This window comes from Phaseolus vulgaris, chromosome 2, assembly GCF_051622355.1.
Source record: "Phaseolus vulgaris cultivar YP4 chromosome 2, ASM5162235v1, whole genome shotgun sequence".
In the NCBI taxonomy this organism is placed as follows: domain Eukaryota; kingdom Viridiplantae; phylum Streptophyta; class Magnoliopsida; order Fabales; family Fabaceae; genus Phaseolus; species Phaseolus vulgaris.
Genome location: NC_143499.1, coordinates 5,367,795 through 5,390,874, shown reverse-complemented (window position 1 = coordinate 5,390,874; position 23,080 = coordinate 5,367,795). Strand labels below are relative to the sequence as shown.

The 23,080-nt window shown below is 40.1% G+C and overlaps 2 pseudogenes; both read left to right on the top strand.

Annotated features, from left to right (window-relative positions):
• Positions 1 to 13,690: 13,690 nt before the first annotated feature.
• On the top strand, positions 13,691 to 17,042 carry LOC137809898 (uncharacterized; annotated as a pseudogene).
• A 412-nt stretch (positions 17,043 to 17,454) lies between these two features.
• Positions 17,455 to 20,234, top strand: LOC137809897 (uncharacterized; annotated as a pseudogene).
• Positions 20,235 to 23,080: the final 2,846 nt, after the last annotated feature.

Sequence of the window (23,080 nt, the reverse complement as noted above, 5' to 3'; positions counted from 1 at the left end):
GCTAAGCTCGCCAGTTCAGGCAAGGGGGGTAGACAGAGGACGGTGATTCAAGAAACTCTGAAGACGCCGAGAGCATTTGTGGCAGATCACCTGGTTCTTCAGATAAGCAGGTCGACGGAAAAAGCGGTAAGAAGTCACAAGTCTTTAACGCAAGAAACATTGAGATCGCCGAGAATTAGAGCATGTCGAGGAGAGAAGGTAAACATGACGCAGGTCTGTGCTACCCATGAGCCAGACATCTGGATAACACAGTACAAGCGGTGCCTGGCAGATGGCCTTCTCCCGCTGGATCCGATAGAGGCTAGGAAGATAAAGAAGAATTCTAGCAAGTTCACATTGATTGATGGCGAGTTGTACAGGTTTGGGTTCACTCACCCACTCCTGGAATGTGTGCATGGCGAGAAGTGCACGAGAATCATGGCAGAGCTCCACGAAGGGATATGCGGAAGCCACGTCGGGGGTCGAGCTCTGGCCGCAAGGACTCTCCGTGCAGGGTACTACTGGCCATCGATGAGAGAAGACTGCAAGAAGTACGCGCAGTGTTGCAAACAATGCCAACAGCACGCCGATTGGCACAAGGCGCCTCCCGAGGAGTTGAAGTCAATCTACAGCCCTTGGCCGTTTCATACTTGGGGAATCGACATCCTGGGGCCATTCCCCCTGGCGATCAGGCAGATGAAGTACTTGGTGGTGGCGATTGAGTATTTCACCAAGTGGATCGAAGCCGAACCAGTGGCCCAGATCACCGCACACAAGATCGAAGGTTTTGTGTGGAAGAACATTGTGTGCCGGTTTGGTGTGCCCAAGCGCCTGGTGTCGGACAATGGGACTCAGTTTGCAAGCCACCTGTTGAAGAAACTGTGCGAAGGGGTGGGAATTCAACAAGTGTTTGCATCCGTCGAGCACCCTCAGACAAATGGCCAAGTAGAGTCAGCTAATCGGGTGTTGCTGAGAGGTTTGAAGAGAAGGCTGGAGAAAGCCAAAGGAAGCTGGGTTGAGGAGGTACCCCGCATAGTTTGGGCGTACCACACCACCGAGCAGTCAGGAACCCACGAGACCCCGTTCAGCTTGGTCTACGGATGCGACGCAATGATTCCAGTAGAAATCCAGGAGAGCTTGCCGAGATTCCAGAACTTCGTAGAGGAAGACTCGAATGAGGAAAGAAGGTTAAACCTGGATCTACTGGATGAGGTCAGGGAAGAGGCGAGATTGAAGGCTGAAGCGGTGAAGAGAAGGATTGAACGAAGATATAACTCGAAGGTGATGCCGAGGCAGTTTAGAGAAGGCGACCTGGTGATGAGGAAAGCCCACCAGTACGAGATGGAGAATAAACTGTCGCCCAAGTGGACGGGACCGTTTAGAATAACCGAGGCGCTCGGGAACGGCGCCTATCGCTTAGAGACATTGGAAGGAGGGACGATTCCTCGCACCTGGAACGCCACGCACCTCAAGTTGTATTACAGTTAAGAAGCTTTGTAAGTAAAGACAAACATGAAGTTATATTACAATGTCTCTGTCAAACAGTTTGAAAGGGGCACTCTTTTTTCCCTAAGGAGGGTTTTTAATGAGGCCACCCAATAAAGAGAAGTTTTCAAAAGTTTAAGTTGTTTCAGATTGCATGCCTGTTGTTTTCAGAAAGTTTCGAAGAAAGACCTTGTCACTTATATGTGACTTAAGGCGAGTTAAAGATATATTGCATGCTTTCTATAAAGTTTTAAGTCCTCATCGTCTTTCGGCGATCGGAGGCATCAGTTAAAGTTTTAAGTCCTCATCGTCTTTCGGCGATCGGAGGCATCAGTTAAAGTTAAAGTCCTCATCGTCTTTCGGCGATCGGAGGCATCAGTTAAAGTTAAAGTCCTCATCGTCTTTCGGCGATCGGAGGCACGAGTTAAAAGACCTCAACGCCCTCGCGCGTTCTGAGGCGAGATAAAGACCTCCTCGCCGTCGAGCGAGTGCAGGCGAGGGAGAGTGAAAAGTCCTCAGTGTTTCTGGGGGCGAGAAGATGTAACCCCTGGGGCAATGTAGAGGCACCAGTGAAAAGTCCTCAGTGTTTCTGGGGGCGAGAAGATGTAACCCCTGGGGCAATGTAGAGGCACCAGGGAAAGTCCTCAGTTTTCTGGGGGGGAGGAGATGTAACCCCTGGGGCAATGTAGAGGCACGATTTAAAGACCTTCTCGCCTATGAGCGAGTTCAGGTGAGTTAAAAGACCTTCTCGCCTATGTGCGAGTTCAGGCGAGTTAAAAGACCTTCTCGCCTATGAGCGAGTTCAGGCGAGTTAAAGATCTTCTCGCCTATGAGCGAGTTCAGGCAAGAGAAAATCCTTCTCGTCTCGAACGAGTTCAGGTATGGTGTAAAGGGTGGAAGAAGTTTGGAGGGTGGCTAAGGTAGGTTCGAAGAGAGCGCCTAGCCACCCGGTCTCTTGTTCTGAAGCTCAAGGAGGTAGAGAAGGATCCGAAAGGCGCCTCTATCCCCAGATAAAAGAACAATGGCCAAGGTATGAAGCCAGAAAGAAGCTGATATCGCCAAGTGAGTCTATGGCGACCAGGAAAAGTTCAAGCAGTGGCGAGAAAGTTAAAGACCCGTTTTTGATGAAGCAGATCGGGTGAAGTGATGTTTTAAGCCAGTAGTTGAGTTAAAGTTCGTTGCTTGAAGAGTGATTTTACGTTAAGGTTCATGGCCTTGAGATTACAAGTTGTTAAAGCGTTATTGTCCGAAGATCAGTGTTTCGAAGCAGTTAAGTACACGATTGTGCTTACGAAATTACTAAGTCATTTCTTTGAAGTAAATCGCGCAAGGAAAGTTAAAGCAGACAAAGAAGTTACAAGAAGAAATACAAAGGTCTTGTCATTAAGTAAATATCAGTTCGGGGCACATATACAGAAAAAGAAAAAGTTCATTACAATTATATGCAAAGGGAAAGCGTAAAGGTAGTGGATGGAGGGAATTGATCAGTCTTCAGCGGGAACCACCTTCCCATCCACCACCTCGTTGTTGAGGGACACCATGCTGAGATCTAGATTGGGGAACAAGCAGGCGAACTGTTCCCGTGCGGCCTCGAATCCAGCAGCCAGAATTTGGGCAGAACTCAGATTAAGTTCTTCAATCTGTTTCTTGAGTTCTTCAGTTTGTTCCTTCAGCCCCTTGTTCTGCTGCTCCAGCTCTTCAGCTTGCTTCTTGAGTTTTTCGATGGTTTCTTGAGCTAGAAGAAGGTCTTCAGCAACCTTCTTGGATTCTGCCTGCACCTGGCCCAATTCAGCAGCGATCTCCCCCTTTTCTTTGTTGGCTTCAGCAAGCTTCGCCATGGTGTCGTCCCTTTCTTTTTCCACCGTCCCCAAGAAGACCTCCCGATCGGCTGACCTTTGCTCCAGTTTCTTCACCTTGGCGGCATCAGCTTTGATCAAGGCCTCCAGGTCAGCCACTTTCACGCGATAAGGCACCAGTTTGCTCTCTAGCTCAATCTTCTCTTGAGCCAAGAGCTGTACCTTATGGCGGAGATCGGTGGCCTCCTTGCGCGCCACCCGAAGCTCGGTGCTCATTGCATCTTCTACTCGGGAGTGTTCAATCTCCGCGAGTGTCAGATTGCAGGACAACTTCTCCGCCTCAATCCTTATAGTGCTGTTCTCAGTTCGAAGGGCGTAGAGGTCGTCCTGGAGCTTCCTGGTGGAGCTCTCCACAGCTCTAGAGATAATGGTGGGGAAGTCCTCTGCCATCATCTTCAGTTTGGCCGAGAAAGGCTCCCACATCCTCGTGACCTCGAGAGAGAGGTTTGCTTGTGGAGGCACCGGGTGGGCTCGTTGTTGGCTCTCGCCGCCACCTTCTTTAGTTGGTTGCTCAGCAGGTGCTTCTTGGCGTGGTGGCGACGTCGGGGATTCAGTAATCAGAATCGGAGAGTTGTGGGCAACCTCATCCCCGATTGGAGCAACGTTTGCGGTTGAGGCATTTGAAGGAGGACCCCCTCCAGCTGATACATACGGCGTGGAGGCGCTCGGGGGGTCCTCCATGAAGTTTGGCTCGGGGGCCTCAACCACAGGTGGCGCAGACGCCAATGGGATTGCTTGGACTGGTGAGGCAGGAGCTAGTGGGGGTGGCAATGTTGGGGGCGGAGCAGGTGTAGATGGTGGTGTTGATGTTGGAAGAGGGGGTGGAGCAGATGGAGAAGAAGGTGCCACCCTCTTCCTCTTCGTGACGAGGCCATCTTCAGTTGCTTCGTCGTCTTCCTCTTCCTCCTCGTGGACTACTTGGGGGGCTTTCCTCTTGGGTTTCCTGAGGACAAGCTTTTTGCGTTGGTTGGCGGGTTGGACATCGGGAGGAGTTGGGCCTTTGGGTGGCGATCGGCCCTGTGCGGCGGCGATCTCCACCACCGAGTTTGGCACGGTTTGTGAACCCGATGCCAACCCGTGGGTTCGAGCGAGCGCCCTCAATTCGGCGAGCGCCCTCAGTTCGGCGAGCTTGCCCTGCCCCAACATATTATCTGCATAGAGCAAAAATGCATGGGTTAGCTCAGAGAGAAAATAAATGCATAAGGCAGTATGCAGCAAAGCAGATAAATGGTGCAGAAAAATAAAACCAAAGTCTTGCGCACAACGCGCAAGACGCCCAGAAATAGTTAACAGAGGTAATGTTAGAATAAAGACTTAGACGTTCCAACCTATGCAAATTTCGAGTTGGTCCTCGAAGAACTCGAAGCAGATGAGCGTGGTGGTGAGGAAGGTGATGTTGGCATCTGCCACGCTCTTCCAGAAGAAGCAGAGGTCTCTGTCCAAGGCACCCATGCTATCAGGACTTCTTGGTCTCCTGAAGCTACTCTTGGACTCTTTGTTCCCCTTGTTTACCCAATACAAGGGGAAACCGTCGAGCAACGAAGCGTCCTTGTCATTGGGGCGCACCTGGACGAATTTGCCTTTCCAGTCTTTGTAGGATTGCTGGAAGATAGAGAGGATTGACCTCCCAGCAATCCCGTTCAAGCTTACCCATAGGCGATCTCCTGGGTGCTAGGCTTCAAAGAGAAATAAGAAAACATCCACTGATGCTGGCAACCCCAGATGGTCGCACATGACCTGGAACGTCCGCACGAACGCCCAGCTGTTGGGATGGAGCTGGGCGGCGACGATGTTGAGCTCGGTAAGAAGCTCCCTCTCAAAGCGAGTGAAGGGAAACCTAAGTTTCACCTTCTTGGACAGGATTGTGTAAACGAAGCAGAAGGGTCCACCGTTGTTCCCCTTGTCGTCGGCGCAAACTGGCAGGTCGGGGGGGCAAGGTAGCACCGTCATCTGTTCGTCGTGCTCCTTATGGAATGATTGGTGAGGCTCGTCCCCTTTCTTTAGTCGCAGAACTGCCCCAGCAAAGTTTACAGAAGACGTTTCCCTCAACAAAATCGAGGTGGCCCAGGGGTACAGTTTTTTGAAGTCTGGGGAGGGAACAGAGGCTCCTCCGGCAACGGGTGGAGTGGCCTGAGCCAAGTTGGGGCGGGAGGGTGCAGGTGATGGCATTTTCATGAAGTTCTTCTTGAATCAAAGTAGAGTATGGGGCGGAAGCAATGAATGAGAGTGAGCAAGATCCTCCTAAGAGTGGTGTTGATCTTGTAGGTGCATGATAAGTGTGGGTATTGAGTGGTTCGGCCAGTTCAAGGGAAAAGATGAAGGAATTGAAGTTTAGAGCCTAGGATTCTAGGGAGAAGCAAAGTTGAGCACAAATTGGCAGCATAACTTTACTCACAATAAACTTGAAAATACAAGGTGTAGGCTCCTCCTTTTATAGGCTAAGGAGGACCATAATGCAACCCTAATGCTAGCCAAATGAAATGTAAATGTGAAGCACAAGGGTGCACAAATGAGCACATGGGGAGGGGTGTGTCTAGTTTTTATGCTCACCCCCTCCATGGGCTTTCTAGACCGGCCTTGGTAAATTTAGAGGTTTTTTTAGAAACTCTAAGTTTACTAGGTTGGTGTTTTAGGTGCCAAAATTAATTCTAAGAAAATTACAAATAAAGTTCCTATGCTAATATTGACAAGAAATTAAAGTCTACTCTACACTAGAGTTTATGGCATTTGAACATGTAAAAGAACGTCTTCTTGGATCCTATTGGCCATAACTCTATGGTTGGCCCAAATCTACCCTTTGGTGGGCTTGCATGTGGGCTTGTGCTTGGGCCTCTTCCATCAGCAGGCCTCTCAGCCTGAGAAGACGAAGCACCACGTGCTCGCGGTGGGTCATGTGCTTGTGAGGAGGGGTTTCGTGATGAAGGAGGAGGGTTTGGGGTGATCTTTGAGCGAGTCATTGCGGAAGCTGCAGAGGAAAAAGAAAAGGAAAAATGATCAGGGTTCGCAGAGGCTGACTCGATCATGGAAGAAGGGTGAAAAACGAACGAACGTAGGTTCGTTGTGACGTTGACGAAGCCCTAAGTTACGAAGAAGGAGAAATAGTAAAAACAACCCACAACGTATGCACCAGACAGTTAAAGGATGATGCGAATCGGTTAAAATGCAGGAGAAACCAGCAGAAGAAGGAAAGGAAGTACCTTTTTGTGATCAGAAGAGTGATTCAGGAAGTTGGTGATTCAGGAAGTTGAAGAACGTTGAGAGCTTTTTTGCAGAAGAGAGTTGGAGCGTTTGAGAATACGAAGAAAGTGATGGAACAGTGGAGCGAAATGGGTTTAAGGGTATTTCGAAATGGGTTTGGGAAGCGCAAACGTTAACTGAAGGTAACCGTTGATGAAGCCACGTGTCGAGCGATGGGTGAGGTGTTTGGTGGAGCGTCAGAGAAGCAGAAAGTACAACCGCTTGAAATTATGCGCCAGTGCCACGTAGATCGGTATTGACGTGACTCTTTTAGTCTTTTCGCAGGACAAGTCTTTGCTTAAGACTGGGGGGCTTGTGTACCGCCCTGGTAGTCGGAAGTGATGACGTGGCATCAAGCTACAGTATAGGCGTGTTGACAAGACGCCAGATTGGCAGAAGGAAAGGAAGTCGGGGGGCTCGTGTAGTCGCCAGTTATGTAGTTGGCGTGCTCCGATCTCCAACATACCAGAACCGGCGATCACCGGGTTAAAGATGAAGTCGCCAGATGTAAACTCAGGCGACCAAGGGATTGGAGATCGCTAGAGCAAGCACATCGCCGAAGATGAAGGTGGTGCAGATTATGAAGGCGGCCGGCAAGACCACAGGGAAGGTGTACGAAGGCACCCTAACTCGCCAATTCTAGCAGAGATCGCGCTCCCAAGTTAGCTATGCACTGGGCAGTACCATGCATAAGTAACTTAGCCAAAAGAGAGTCAGAAGCAGCGCCCAAGTCAAGGAGGCTCCAGATGATGGCACGTGTACGACTGGATGCGAGCCACGTGTCCAGCTGCGTAACTGCCAGGAGAGAGAAAGTGACCAGGTATTTAAGGGTTTCCCAACGAACTTTTGAGGTACGCACGTTCAGATTGTATTCTTTACGCTTGCGAGTTCTTGAGCATACTGTGAGAGAGAACATTGCACGGTTCCTTGAGAGTTCTTGAGTGTTTGCTCTTGAAGTATTTGGTGGTTCAGTCACTGACTTGGGCGTTGGAGTGCGATCGGCCGCAGCGGCGCCGCTCTGTTCTTTTGCAGGTTCTTGAGGTGGATCGTGACGAAGGACGGAGGTTGAAGCGGTGCGCACGTCGATCCAAGTTTGACGAGGCAAGTTCCAACGTTCTGGTCAACAGGCAGGATCAGTCACCATTTGGCAATGGACACACAAGTTAGACCAGTGCGGCAGAGAAGAAGGAAGTTTAACGAGGAGAGGAGGCAGGCGATCAGGGATGAAACACAGAAGCTCCTCGCCGTAGGCCATATCAGTCCTCGCCGTAGGCCATATCAGGGAGGTCCAGTACCCTGAGTGGTTGGCTAATGTCGAACTGGTGAAGAAGAGCAATGGGAAGTGGCGCATGTGCGTCGACTTCACTGACCTGAACAAGGCCTGCCCAAAGGATTCGTATCCTTTGCCAAGCATAGATGCCCTGGTTGACAGTGCAGCAGGGTGCAAGTTGCTGAGCTTTTTGGACGCCTTCTCGGGGTATAATCAGATAAAGATGCATCATATGGATGAAGAGAAAACTGCCTTCATGACTGAGAGGTCGTGCTACTGTTACAAGGTGATGCCCTTTGGGCTGAAGAATGCGGGGGCCACGTACCAAAGATTGATGGATAAGGTACTTGCACCAATGCTGGGAAGGAATGTGCAAGCGTACGTAGATGATATGGTCGTGATCTCACCAGAAAAGAGCAAGCACGTCTCGGATCTGGAGGAGTTGTTCACCACAATCGCCAAGTTCAGATTAAAGCTGAACCCCGAAAAGTGCATTTTTGGCGTGGAGGCAGGGAAGTTCTTGGGATTCCTCTTAACTGAAAGAGGAATAGAGGCAAATCCTGATAAGTGTGCTGCCATATTGGCGATGAGGAGCCCGGCTACCGTGAAGGAGGTGCAGCAACTTACAGGTCGGATGGCTGCCCTGTCTCGTTTCGTATCAGCTAGCGGAGAGAAAGGCCATCCATATTTCCAATGTTTGAGGCGAAACAACAAGTTTGTCTGGTTGAAGGAGTGTGAAGAAGCCTTCGTGAAGCTTAAAGAATACTTGGCGAGCCCGCCGGTTTTGTGCAAACCCCTAGTAGGAACCCCTCTCAGGTTGTATTTTGTTGTGACTGAGAGGGCGGTGAGTGCGGTGCTCGCCCAAGATCAAGACCAGGCTCAGAAGCCTATTTATTTCGTCAGCAAGGTGTTGCAAGGCCCGGAGGTGAGGTATCAGGCCTTGGAAAAAGCTGCACTGGCTGTAGTATTTTCGGCGAGGAGGTTGCGCCACTATTTTCACAGTTTTACAGTGCTGGTGATGACCGACTTGCCCATCCAGAAAGTCCTGAAGAAGCCTGATGTAGCTGGGAGAATGGTGAAGTGGGCGGTGGAGCTGTCGGAGTTTGACATCAAATATGAGCCCCGAGGTCCGATCAAGGGGCAGATTTTCGCTGATTTTGTGGTCGAGCTCTCGTCAGAAGCAGCACGACTTGAAGGGGATGATTTTCGTTGGGTGCTCTCGGTGGACGGATCGTCAAACCAGCAGGGTAGCGATGCTGGAGTCATTCTAGAAGGGCCCAACGGCGTGCTGATAGAACAGTCCCTGAGGTTTGCCTTCAAAGCCAACAACAATCAAGCAGAGTATGAAGCGTTGATCGCCGGAATCTTGCTGGCCAAGGAGATGGGGGCTAGGGTGCTGATGGCTAAGAGTGACTCGTTATTAGTCACGGGACAAGTAACAGGCGAGTTCCAAGCCAAGGATCCACAAATGGCGGCTTACTTGGAGTATGTGCAGGAGTTGAAGAGTTCCTTTGTCTCATTTGAAGTGGTGCATGTGCCCAGAGAGCAGAATGCCCGAGCAGACTTGCTAGCTAAGCTCGCCAGTTCGGGCAAGGGGGTTAGGCAGAGGACAGTGATCCAAGAAACTCTGAAGACACCTAGAGCATTTATGGCAGACCACCTGGTTCTTCAGATAAGCAAAGTCGACGGAGAAAGCGGCGAGGAGTCACAGATCCTTGACTCAGGAGACCTTGAAAGCGGCGAGGAATAAGAGCATGTCGGGGGGAGAGGGTGAACATGACGCAGGTCTGCGCTACGCACGAGCCAGACACATGGATAACACAGTACCAGCGCTGCCTGGCAGATGGCCTTCTCCCGCTGGATCCGACGGAGGCTAGAAAGATAAAGAAGAACTCCAGCAAGTTCACCATGATTGATGGCGAGTTGTACAGGTTTCGGTTCACACACCCACTCCTGGAATGTGTGCACAGAGAAAAATGTACAAGAATCATGGTCGAGCTCCATGAGGGCATATGTGGGAGTCACGTTGGGGGTCGAGCCCTGGCTGCAAGAACTCTCCGTGCAGGTTATTACTGGCCAACGATGAGGGAGGACTGCATGAAGTATGCACAGGGTTGCAAGCAATGCCAGCAGCACGCCGATTGGCATAGGGCGCCTCCAGAAGAGTTAAAGTCAATTTACAGCCCATGGCCGTTTCATACTTGGGGAATTGACATTCTGGGACCTTTTCCATTGGCGGTCAGGAAGATGAAGTACTTGGTGGTGGCAATTGAATACTTCACCAAGTGGATCGAAGCGGAGCCAGTAGCCCAGATCACCGCACACAAGATCGAGAGTTTTGTATGGAAGAACATCGTGTGCCGGTTTGGTGTGCCTAAGCACCTGGTGTCAGACAACGGGACTCATTTGCAAGTCACCTACTGAAGAAGTTGTGCGAAGAGGTGGGAATACAGCAGGTGTTTGCATCCATCGAGCACCCACAGACAAATGGCCAAGTGGTATCTGCCAATCGGGTGTTGCTGGGAGGTTTGAAGAGAAGGCTGGAGAAAGCTAAGGGGTCGTGGGCTGAGGAGGTACCCCGCATAGTTTGGGCGTACCATACCACCGAGCAGTCAGGAACCCATGAGACCCCGTTCAGCTTGGTCTATGGATGTGATGCAATGATTCACTACACCATTTTTTACTTTAGGCAACGCTGACATATCAACGGGTAGAAAAGTGTTGCCTAAAGTGAGTATAAGCAACACTTTTTTATTGTTGCCCACTTAGTAAGATTTATTTACCTTTATCTCAAATATTTAGAAAAAGTGTTGCCTATTTATTTTAAGCAACATTTTATAAAATGTGGACCAGATTGTGAGTACTTCAAAGAATGCTTTTAAAATTGTAGACATGTTAAATAGTATTTTAGGCAACATTTTTTAAAATGTGGTGTTTAACTAATATTTTAGATAACATTTTTAAAGTGATTAAATAACATATAGGCTTAGTTTTTAAATTGTGATAATTAAGTTTTTAAATTGTGATTAATTAAGTTTTTAAATTGTGATAATTAAGATTCAGCTTCGTCACGAACTTACCTTGTTATTGAGTTGGCATTGAGTGGTCGTCATTGAGTTGGCATTGAGTGAGTGAACCTTGTGCCATCACGAACGAAGACTCTAAGTCGAAGCCGAAACCTTGTGCCAACAGAAACCCTAAGTTGTTCGCTACGAAGCAGGAGTGGCATTGTGCGAGTAGTAATGTAAGCTGTTCGTTCTTCAAATTCAACCACAATGACGTTGTCGGAAGCAAAATGATGTGAAGAGACAGGTTTAAGTTTTCTTCCTTCCATTTTCACATCTGTTCGTTCTTCATTGTGCTCTGTTTTGCTTCTCTGTTGAATTTCCTGCATTGTTTGTTCTCTATTGGATTTCCTGCATTTTAGGTTCTCTGTTGGATTTCTTGCATTTTAGGTTATCTGTTGGATATTTTCTGTATTGTTTGTTCTCTGTTGGATTTCCTAGCTTTTAGGTTCTCTGGTGGATTTCCTGCATTTAGGTTCTCTGTTGGATTTTCTGCATTTTCTGCATTTTAGGTTCTCTGTTGGATTTCCTAGTTTTAATTTTAGGTTCAGCACATTGCTTTCTTCTTTTACCATTTCTTGAATCTTTAGTTTGGCAATTTCACAATTTGACTAATAAAATCCTTGTTTCAAAATTCCATAAATTCCTATATTGTTACAGTTAAGTGAAGGATTCTTGGACTATAGTTAAGGAAAAGAACTTTTAGTTTATAACTTACTAAAGCATTTGTATCAAACTAAAAGGACGCAGACAACCTAAGTGGCTTATAATATTGCAGAATAGTTTCCCAGTAACATCATTCAGTTTGGTTAAAGTCCAAGTAGTAGCTCAGCTTCTCTGTTTTTAAAATGGAGACTAGTCAACTTGATTAGTGCATAAATCAACAAGAAAAGGAACAAGATGGATTTTAGGAGAATTAGAAGAAACATGATGAGAAACAATAACCTCTGCACTCAAAATAATTCTTTGTTTTCTTTCTTTAGTATTTCATGGACTCAGATTTTAGGATTTATTTACTTTTTCGAGTGTATTTCTTTTTAATTATAATTGTTGCTTGGACTTGTTAATTGGACCTCAATTGAACACATTCAATCAAGGTGAATAGTATAAGCTAATCAATTGTGAATATTCAAATTTATCAGAATTTAATCAGTTGGTTGGTATTTGTTATTTTGCAATTGGTGCTGCAAAGGTATAAACTTAGTAGAAATGCATAAGAGGAAAATTTACATGCCCATTATATTCTGTGGACTTAGTAGAAATTTTCTTTTTTCCCAATCAATTGTTTAAAGATTAATCTATACTTACTATTGTATCTGCTTTTCACACCAAAACAATTATGGATGATGTGCATCAAGTATTGTGTTTTTTAAAGGCAAAGAGACAATAAGATCACTAAAATTGATAATCATACAGTGTTGTAGCTAAGTTGTAATTTCTTAGTAGCAGAGAAACTGTATCAACTTTCTTGTTATTAAAAATGAGAGAGAATGAAAAAACAAGAGCACTGTATAAGCATGCCCATAAATAAGGTAGTCATTTTGCAGCTTATGAAAAATCCATCTATTCCTAGCACTTTTGTCTGTTGAATGTTATCATATTGTAATGTGAAAACTCAGATACCCAATAATTTTGAATTTTGAATTCCTTAACAAGTAGACATATATATTATTAAGTATTATAATAGTTTTTTATAAGAGAATTAAGAACCATAATTAAGTATATGATAGTTTTTTTTTTTATAATTTTGTTTAGGAGAATTTATTGTATCTAATTATTGGAATTATCAACGTAAATGACAACACATATATTAGTTCCAACATAAATGACAGATTCTTGCATATATTAGTCTAATAATAGTTTTTTATATTGATTGATGAGCATTAGGAAGGCATTAATTTGGAATCAAATTTTTGAACACCCATCATAATCTCCAAATCAAAGACTAATGTAACTAGCTCAATTCACATTCTACTATGCTAATTTCAGCCTTTCATTTTGCATATAATATCTTATACTCTTCTATAATCTCTCCCATCCCATTAATAATTTATTGTTTATTATGTGATTGTTGTTCCATATATTCTGTCTAATAAATTCCTATTCATCCCATTTTATTTTTTATAGATTATAATTTTTAAGTTTAGTAAGTCTACTCTTATCTTCAACAATCGTAGCTATTGTTATTTTATTTTTACTTCAATAGATTATAATTTTTAAGTCTAGTAAGATTACTTTTAACTTTTACTTCAATAATTATATATATGTATATTTTTAATCCCATAAACTATGTACTAAAATATTGTACTACTCCTAAAAGGATAAAATTTATTTTAATGTTATTTTAATAAAAATAAATTTTATTTATAGTTTACACGTGTGAAAGGCTGGACCACTTCCCTTTATAAAAGGAAGATAGAGGGAAGAAGAATACCCTCCAGGTTTATCTTTTATTTTCTATATTTAATATGCCCTTTTTATTCTGATGGATTTTATTTTCTATATTTAATATCCCTTTTTATTTCTTCCCTGACTATTTTAATACTTTATATATATATATATATATATATATAAAGTATTAAAATAGTTTTTATATAAAAGAATTAAGAATTATAATTTTAAATTGCAGAATTATCTCCTATGTGTCCTATGTGTCAGCTGCATATTTTGTAATTACAATCCCAATTTATATAATATTTCTTGCATATAATTTGTGTACATAATTAATAGTTAATTCTTAGGCAACTAATTAGAAGAATTTCTTGCATATAATTTGTTTATATTTTACATTAAAGGTGATGGAGAAAGAGTGGGCAAAATTCCCAAGGTTTAGCAGAGAATATATAGATGGTCTTGAGTCATTTTTAGATTTTGCTTACACTAGAGGAAGACCTCAAGGACGTGAGATTTTATGTCCATGCGCTGATTGTAGAAACTGTGTTTGGGCAAGAAGACATGTGGTTTATGATCATTTAATAGCCACGGGCTTTTTAAAAGGATATAAGGTTTGGATTCACCATGGAGAAGAAATATCTTCGACTACAAAAAGTGATGATGACATGATAGATAATGAAGATTCACAAGATGATATTTATGGCTTATTGTATAACACACATAGAAATGTGGTAGAAGCAAAAGGAGGCAAAGAGGGTCCTAATGATGAAGCTAGAAAGTTCTACCATTTGATTAATGATGCAAATCAAGAACTCTACCCTGGGAGTAAACACTTCTCCACTTTATCTTTCATCATTCGACTGTATTTATTGAAATGTCTTCATGGTTGGAGCAATTCTTCATTCACTGATCTCCTACAATTACTAAAAGAGGTTATGCCTAGTTTGAATATTCCTGATTCTTTTAACAAAACAAAGACTATGATTGGTGATCTAGGCCTTGATTATAAAAAGATTCATGCGTGTCCGAAAGATTGTATGTTATTTTGGCAAGAGAATGAGGGTCTAGATGTTTGCAGTATATGTAAATCTTCACGATGGAAGGAATTTCCAAATGCCAATTCTGAGGTTGAACAGCCAAAATATGAGCATAAAGTTCCTGCCAAAGTATTGCGACACTTTCCATTGATTCCTAGACTTCAAAGACTATTTATGTGTTCAAAGACTACTGAGTCCATGAGATGGCATGAAGAAGAACGATCGAAGGATGGGAAAATGAGACACCCCACTGATGGTGAAGCTTGGAAGAACTTTGATAGTCTTCATGAAGATTTTTCTACTGATTCGCGCAATGTAAGACTTGGTCTGGCTAGTGATGGCTTTAATCCATTTAGGACCATGAGCATATCACATAGCACGTGGCCTGTGATGATGGTGGTGTACAACTTTCCACCTTGGTTGTGCATGAAACCTGAATATACAATGTTATCATTGTTGATTCCGGGACCACAATCACCAGGAAATGATATTGATGTGTACCTTCAACCGTTGATTCAGGAGTTAAAAGATTTATGGGAGTTTGGAGTAGAAACATATGATGCTTCAGAAAATGAAACATTTTTAATGCGTGCCGCTCTTCTATGGACTATCAGTGACTACCCTGGGTATGCGATGTTGTCAGGTTGGAGCACCAAAGGAAGATTAGCTTGTGCATATTGTAATTATGACACTAATTCATGCTACTTGAAACATAGCCATAAAATGTGCTATATGAACCATCGTGTCTTTTTACGAATGAGCCATCCTTGGAGATTTAATAAGAAGTCTTTTAATGGAAAAAAAGAATTTGGATCTACACCACACATGTTAGAAGGGCCAGAAATCGTAGAAATGTTAAAAGATTTCATCAATGAATTCGGAAAGAATGCAAAAAAGACAAGTGATGGTCCATGGAAAAAGAGATCAATCTTTTTTGAGTTGCCTTATTGGGCAACAAATAAATTACGTCACAATTTGGACGTCATGCATATTGAGAAAAACATATGTGATAGTATTTTGGGCACTCTTTTGGATATTCAAGGGAAGACAAAAGATCATGTTAATGCTCGTTATGATTTGCAAAATATGGGAATAAGAAAGGATCTTCATCCAAGGGAGATTGATAAAGGCCGAGTACAATTTTCAGCAGCCTGTTTTTCAATGAATGCTAATGAGAAATCTATCTTTTGTGGTGTTTTTAAGGCTGCCAAATTACCAGATGGAAGTGCATCAAATATTTCAAAGTGTGTGCATGTTAATAACAAGAAAATATCTGGTTATAAGAGTCACGATGCACATTTCATGTTGCATTACTTACTACCATTATGCCTGATACCATGGCTGATCCTCTAATTCGATTTGGGTCATTCTTTCACTCTATATGTCAAAAGGTTATACAAGTGCAAGATATGGATTACTTGGAAGCAGAAGTAGTACAAATACTTTGTCAATCAGAGATGATTTTTCCACCTAGTTTTTTTGACATAATGCTTCACTTACCTATTCATTTGCCGAATGAAGTGAGATTAGGTGGCCCCGTTCAATTTCGATGGATGTACCCCATTGAAAGATATTTATGCAAACTGAAGAATTATGTTCGAAATAAAGCTTACCCAGAAGGTTCTATTGCTGAAGGGTATTTGGCAGAAGAGGCTTTGACTTTTTGCTCAAGATATTTGCATGGAGGTGTAGAAACAAGGTTAAACAGAGAACGTCGCAATTATGATCACAATGATGTATGTGAAATAGATGCAATTGATTATTTCTCAAGTCTTGGTCGCCCTATAGGAGGGAAAAGTAATGGTAAACCATTTTCTATAGATTTCACATCGAAAGCTCAAGCTCATCGATACCTCTTATTCAATTGTGATGCAATTGACATATACATCAAGTATGATAATAATTTCCTATCCTTTATATCTTGTCATATAAACTTATTATGTAGTTTTAACCAATAATATATCGATGCCTTTGCAGAGAGTTTGATGAGAGTGTTAATAGGGGCACTAAAAGAGGAAAGTGGGTGAAGGCCAAAACCCAAAGTCGAGAATTTAGTGAATGGTTCAAAACTCGAGCCTTGAAAGATGACGTGTCTTCTCAAATTAAAGAGTTTTCTAGAGGGCCAAATAATGTTGCAAAGAGGTTTTCAGGTTACCTCATTAATGGATATAGATTTCATACTATGAAGCGGGATGCCAAACACAAAACTCAAAATTCTGGTGTAACATTGGTTTCATTGACTTCAAGTTTTGCAAGCACAAAGGATGACAATCCAAAAATTGAACCCATAACATATTATGGTGCAATCAAAGATATATTTGAGTTAGATTATTATGGTAGTTTCAAGTTTGTGATGTTCAAATGTGATTGGTTTGAGGTCGAAGAAGATAAATATGGACTTACTTGTGTATATTTCAACAAAAAGCTTTACCAAAATGATCCTTTTGTGCTAGCTTCTCAAGTCCATCAATGCTTTTATATCGAAGACCCTTTAGATGCAAATAGGCATTATGTTTTGAAAAAGGTTCCAAGAGATTTATTTAACATGGGTGACCAATCAAATGGTGTTGAACTAAATGTTGCAAACAATGATGGTGAACTAAATTGGGTTAGGGAAGACATGCCTGTCACAATATTTGAAAAATCTTCTAGTGTAGGGCAGAGAAATGTTTTTAATGAAGATGATATTGATGAAACTTTATTTGACTTCATGGACTAGATACTTAAAATAGGTAATAATTTTGTTACCTTTAACTACTTACTACTACTACTATTGTCTTATATATTTGTTTTTCCAATACTAAATGTGGACACATCATTACACTTTTGCATACATTTTAGAATTCTTGCTATCTAGTGTTATCTAGCCATTTTTCTATTTGCAACAAACTTATAGTATTATTTCTTGGCAGGCTTGTATCAATTCTTTGCTTAATCATCTGTTGGCTTCAATTATTCAAACAACAAGGGAGAATATCTCATATTCACTATTCAGAGGTGAACTTCTGCTTTAACATATCTTTGAGTTATGAGTTATTTATGATACACAAGTTACAATGAAGGTTATATTTGTCACTTTCAGTATCTATCATTGACCCATCACTCACAATTTTGTGTTCTTGTTTTAGTCAATGGGAAAGGAAGTAGATTCAAGTAAGGAATTGCTTAGGAGGTTCCATGTCAAACGTGAAAAAGGAAGCATTGTTGAGACAACTAGGGAACCTATGATTGTTTCTAATGGACAATTTAATTTGTCCAATTATCAAGTGGGATGCCAAAATAATAAGACCCCAATACAAGCCATTAATGATTCAAGAGCCAAGATACAAGCCATTGCACGATCTTTTATTCAAGTTCGTGCCAAAAATCAAGGAAAAAAAAAGGTGACAACAAAAGAAGAAACAGGTAAATCAAGGCTTGAAAACATTGAAGTTGCCTTACTTGAACTTGCCAATTCAAATGCCAAACAACTATCCAAAGAGAGGATACAAAGAGAGATTAGTTATAAGAGGATTGATAATGTTATGGGAGAAGGATCAAATACAATTGATAAATCCAAGGACAAATCAAAATCTATAAAGAGGGTAAGAGGGGAACATGATAGCTCAAGGGTAAATCAAAAGAAGAAAAAGGTATTAATAGAAGATTATCACTCAATGATTGAGATGGAAATTGCTCCTAAGAAGAAACAACCAACCAAAGTATGTGGATCAATGTTGATTGGTGAGTTTCTTGATCAAAATGGAGAAACAGTTAATCAAGTGGTTCAAGAAGAAAAGGACCACCAAGATGCAGAATTTCAAAAAGAAATAGAAGATGAAGGACATGAAGAAGAAAACTTGAATGAAGGAGAAGACCATGAAATAATTGTTGAAGAAGGTAATAATACTTTATTTGGCAAGTTTAATGCTTGTTATTTTTGCATTCCATCACTTATATATATATAAATTACAACTTAAACAATTTTCATGTTCAATTAGCCACTAGCAAGAAAAAAACTCGAGGATCGACTCAATGCTTGAAAATACATGCAAGAAATATTGAAGAGCGTCCAGAAGTTATCTTGGATGAACATGGAGAGCTTGTTGGTCCCAATGACAAAGTGGTGTCTGATTTAAGTTACTTTCTTGGGACCATAGCTAGGAATTCAGACTTTTGTCCATTGATTTATACAAACTTCAAGGCTTTGCTTAAGGATTACAAGGATCGCATATGGAAATACGTCATGGTATTTGAATCATTTTTTTTGTGTGTAATGATATAATATGTATGAGATATTAATGACATGTGTTTATATTCAGGAAAAATTTATTATTTCTAAGAATGGAGAGAAAGCAATATTTTGTCGCATAAATGATGCATGGAGACGGTACAAATGTCATATCAAGAGACAATATTTTATAAAATATCCCACCATGAAGGAACGACTGAAACATCGACCACAATCCGTTCCTGAACATCATTTCAAGAATTTGATTGCATATTGGAAAAATGTTGTTATCCAGGTGTGTTAATGTTGTTATCACATAAATGTTTTGTTTTCTATTTTCTTTATTTAGTTTTTGTTTATGTTTTTGGTACTGTTTTTGTTTTCTATTTATGTTTTCGTTTGTTTCTGTTTTTGTTTTCTTCTATTTTTATTTCTGTTTTTTGTTTGTTGTTTGCTGTTTGCTGTTTGTTGTTTGTTGTTTACTGTTTCTGTTTGGTTGCTGGTTGTTGTTTGCTGTTTGCTGGTTGCTGGTTGCTGGTTGTTGGTTGCTGGTTGTTGTTGTTGTTGTTGCTGTTGCTGTTGCTGGTTGCTGTTGCTGCTGTTGCTGCTGTTGCTGCTGTTGTTGCTGTTGTTGCTGTTGTTGCTGCTGTTGCTGTTGTTGTTGCTGCTGTTTTTGTTGTTGTTGCTATAGCTGTTTCTGTTTTTGTTTCTATTTTCTTTTTTCAATTTTGTTTTTGTTTCTGTTTAGAACTATTGTTTAGTATACTAATAATTTTTCTTGTCCCAAAATATAGAGCATTAGTGAAAAAAATGCAAGCAATAGGAAAACACAAAAGTATATGCACCGAATGGGACCAATAAACTTTGCTAGAGTTCGAGCTCAATTGGTATTATTTTAATTGTTTCTCTCTCATCGTATAAATCTAGTTGTATCATTATTTCTTGCAGCTTAAAATTTCAAATACTGACTATTAACTTTTCATTCTTAAAGAGTGCTACAAAAAAGGATGGTGAAGAGGTCACTAGAGCTGAAATGTTTATAAAAACACGTCAAGGTCGTCCTACTCGGAAAGGAAAAGCAGTGGATGAAGAAACACTAGATGCCATTGCAAGTTTATTTTTTAATTTACAAAACGTGTCTATATGCTTCTTTTTTTTAATCATTAACTACGATATATGTACATATATTTCAGTCTATGCTTGAAGATTCTATGGAAAACGCATCAAGTGAAACTATGGAAAAAACATTTTAATCAATGTTTGGAAAAGAAAGGCCTGGTCGAGTTCGTTGCTATGGAAGGACTGTGACACCATCAGTATTAAAAAGGAATCAAGAAATTGCCGCTATCCATAAAGGGTATGCTATTGAAGTGAACTCCCTAACTCAAAAGGTTGAAGGTTTAGAAGCAATTGTGAAATTTGTGCTTAAGCAACAAAACCCAGATTTGAATGAGGGGGATATAGAACATATGATGTCACGGGTTTTAAGGAAAGAAAATAGTGTAGTTGCTCCAGGTTCATCTACTTCCACTCATGATCCTTATTTGGACCAGGTATAGACATATAATTTGCATTCAATTTGTATTTATCTTTTTTTATTTATAAACTTGATAATATTTTAAAAAGTTTGTACATTTTGTTTAATTGTTTCAGGATGAACGTCAAGATAATACTGATACTGGACATGAGAAAGATTTTTGATGATTGAAGAAATGTAGAAATTTTGAGAGATTTCCTAACTCTAATTAGTTGTAATGATTACAACTTCTACTATTTTGGTATACCATGGAAAATGCAACTTGCACATTTGAAATATTTTGGTATACAATGAAATTACATTTTAAAGTAGTTTGAAAATGTTTCATATTGCGTCATTTTATAAATTACATGCTACTCTACCATATCTTATGCACAATCAACCATTGTATGTCTCTATGGAGGAATTTTTGTGAATTATATCACTTGTTCAGACTAAATGTTTTTACGTATTTCTGGTTTCTCGAATGTGAGTATATGTGTAGATGTGAAAGACGAAACAGTTATATAGAATTCTGGAGGTTATTTCAGAAGGAGAGGATAATGTGTAGGTGTGCTTTTAACTAGTTATGTTTGTGGTGTAGTTTTAGCCTAATGATACTGAAGATAGAAGAAAGCACCCTATAAAGTCTTCCCATCCAATCCTTATTTATAGAACAGAACGCGTATTTTGACTATCATGTCAAGGAGTGATTTAATATTTTTTGCGCTATCAGACTATTTTTTTCTTGCAGTAAAAAGTTCTGTGTTTGAGTAAACAAATTGATGTGAGTTTATTCATGTAGAGGTTGGACGCATTGGCATAGGCATCTGTTATGACATTCGGTTTCCAGAACTAGCAATGGTATATGCTGCTAGAGGTTTGTCTTTTCCGTATTTAATATATTTGGAAACAATTAATCTCTCTAGTTTTGATTGGTTGCCTATGATTTGATTTCTCCAAATTGTTTTTATCTATGCCTCCTAAGTGTCATGCTATTAGCATCATATAGTACCAATTTTCATATTTTTGGGGATGGATAGGAGAGATTGGTTCACATGCATTAGGCAACACTTCAGGTGTATTTCTTATTTCAAGGATATACTAAAAGAAATTTCAAATCCATAGTTCTTGGTATGGAATTTCATTCCCTTTATTATGTTATCTGTCAATTTTTCCTTTTTTTTATACACTTTCAAGGATCAATTGAGATTAATTGTCAAGTTGTGTTGATTTGAAAACAGATGAACAAAACTATTGTTATTATTTTCTTGTTCTAAGATTTGGCAAACTTACAGTATCAGTTAGCTTTTGACTTCAGGTGCTCACTTACTCTTATCCCAAGGCATTTAACATGATAACTGGACCAGTACATTGGGAGTTATTACAGAGGGCAAGGTAATGGATACAACAAAGTGAAACATTTAGCAACCTGGAACACTTGTTTTAGTTGTGTTTCAGTTAAAATTTATAACCCTACCTAGTCTTGTAAGTTTCCCTTAATTTGTTCGTGTCCCCTAATATATTTTTATCTGTAAACATGACAATATTTTAAATTAATACCTTTTGATTTTTATTCATTTTTAGTCGTTGAAAATTATAAAACCACATGCCTTTTTGTCTCAAGTGAGGAATTAAAGACACACTCTTTTTTGTTAAATTTAGGACTAATCATTAATTAAATTTAACTAGGGACTAAATTGAAAAACGTCAACTTTCAAATATAGAAAACACACTGAAGCCAATAACGTGTTACTGTCTGTAAACAAACTCAATAAACTTGAAACTTAACTGGGTTTTTAACTAATTATTACATCCACTAAATTGGAGGATAGTTTTCTGAACCATATTTATAATTAATAATAGGCATTTGTAGACAAATATAATATTGTTTGTAGAAAACAAGAAACTGCTGATCATAATTAAAGTTAGAATATATATTTGGGTTACCTTTTTCTGTGTTCTACTCTTTTTTTTCTTTTCATTTTTTTCTTTTGATTCGTATCTTTGGCATGGAAAACCATTTTTTATTTTAACTTTTATTTTAGTATGATTGTGTACATTGGAGATATAAGATGATTATTTTTTCTTAATTAAAGCAAAGATGGAACATAAGCGGTAGTCAGACCAATTCAATAGTGGATTTCCACTTGTACTATTTTTTTTTACATTTTTTTATTCCCTTCTTCATTGTTTCACTTCCTTTGGCGACGGAGTTATTTTTAATTTGAAGCAAATGCTTCTTGTAATTTCTTGGGCATATTTTAGAAAAAGGCCTTTGGTCAGTAGTTTAATAAGTTTAATGTAGTGATTATTTTGTTTTTTTGTCTACTTGATATTTTTTTTCTTGTTTCTTTATTCAGGATGAAGTTGAAGATCATACGGAGAGAATTCACAAAATGTAGAAATAAATCAAACACTTTTGTTTGATATAAGTTGTAATTTCTTTTAATTTTAAAAGTGTACTAGACGACGTTAAATCATATTTTTTAATGTTTTCATCTATCTAATTATGTTTTCAGATATACATTATATGTTAGTTGCATATTTAATTATATTTCTAAATATTATAAATTTTATTTGTTATCAATTGTCTTCAATAGATTAATTAATTTATTTTGTAAAAATTAAATAAATAGTTTGACTTATTATATTTTTACTTTAAAATAATAAATACATTAGTGACTTAATGCATTCACAGTTTATTCAGAAATATTTTAAATAATTTTACCATAATTATTTAAACGCAATTGTTCCATTCAAATAAATATTGTTTAAACAAAATTGCAACATTTAAAAAGTGTTGTCTAAACATTATCAAGAAAAACGTTGCCTAAATATTCTCTCCAAAAAACATATAGTACATTTAAATAAGTGTTGTCTTTACGAATGACAACATTTTACAAAACGTTGCCTAAACAATAGGCAACATTGAAAATGTGTTGCCTAAACATTATGAGAAAAAACGTTGCCTAAAAGTTATCCCAAAAAACGTTGTCTATTCTACCAATATAAGGCAACGGCTGCAAAA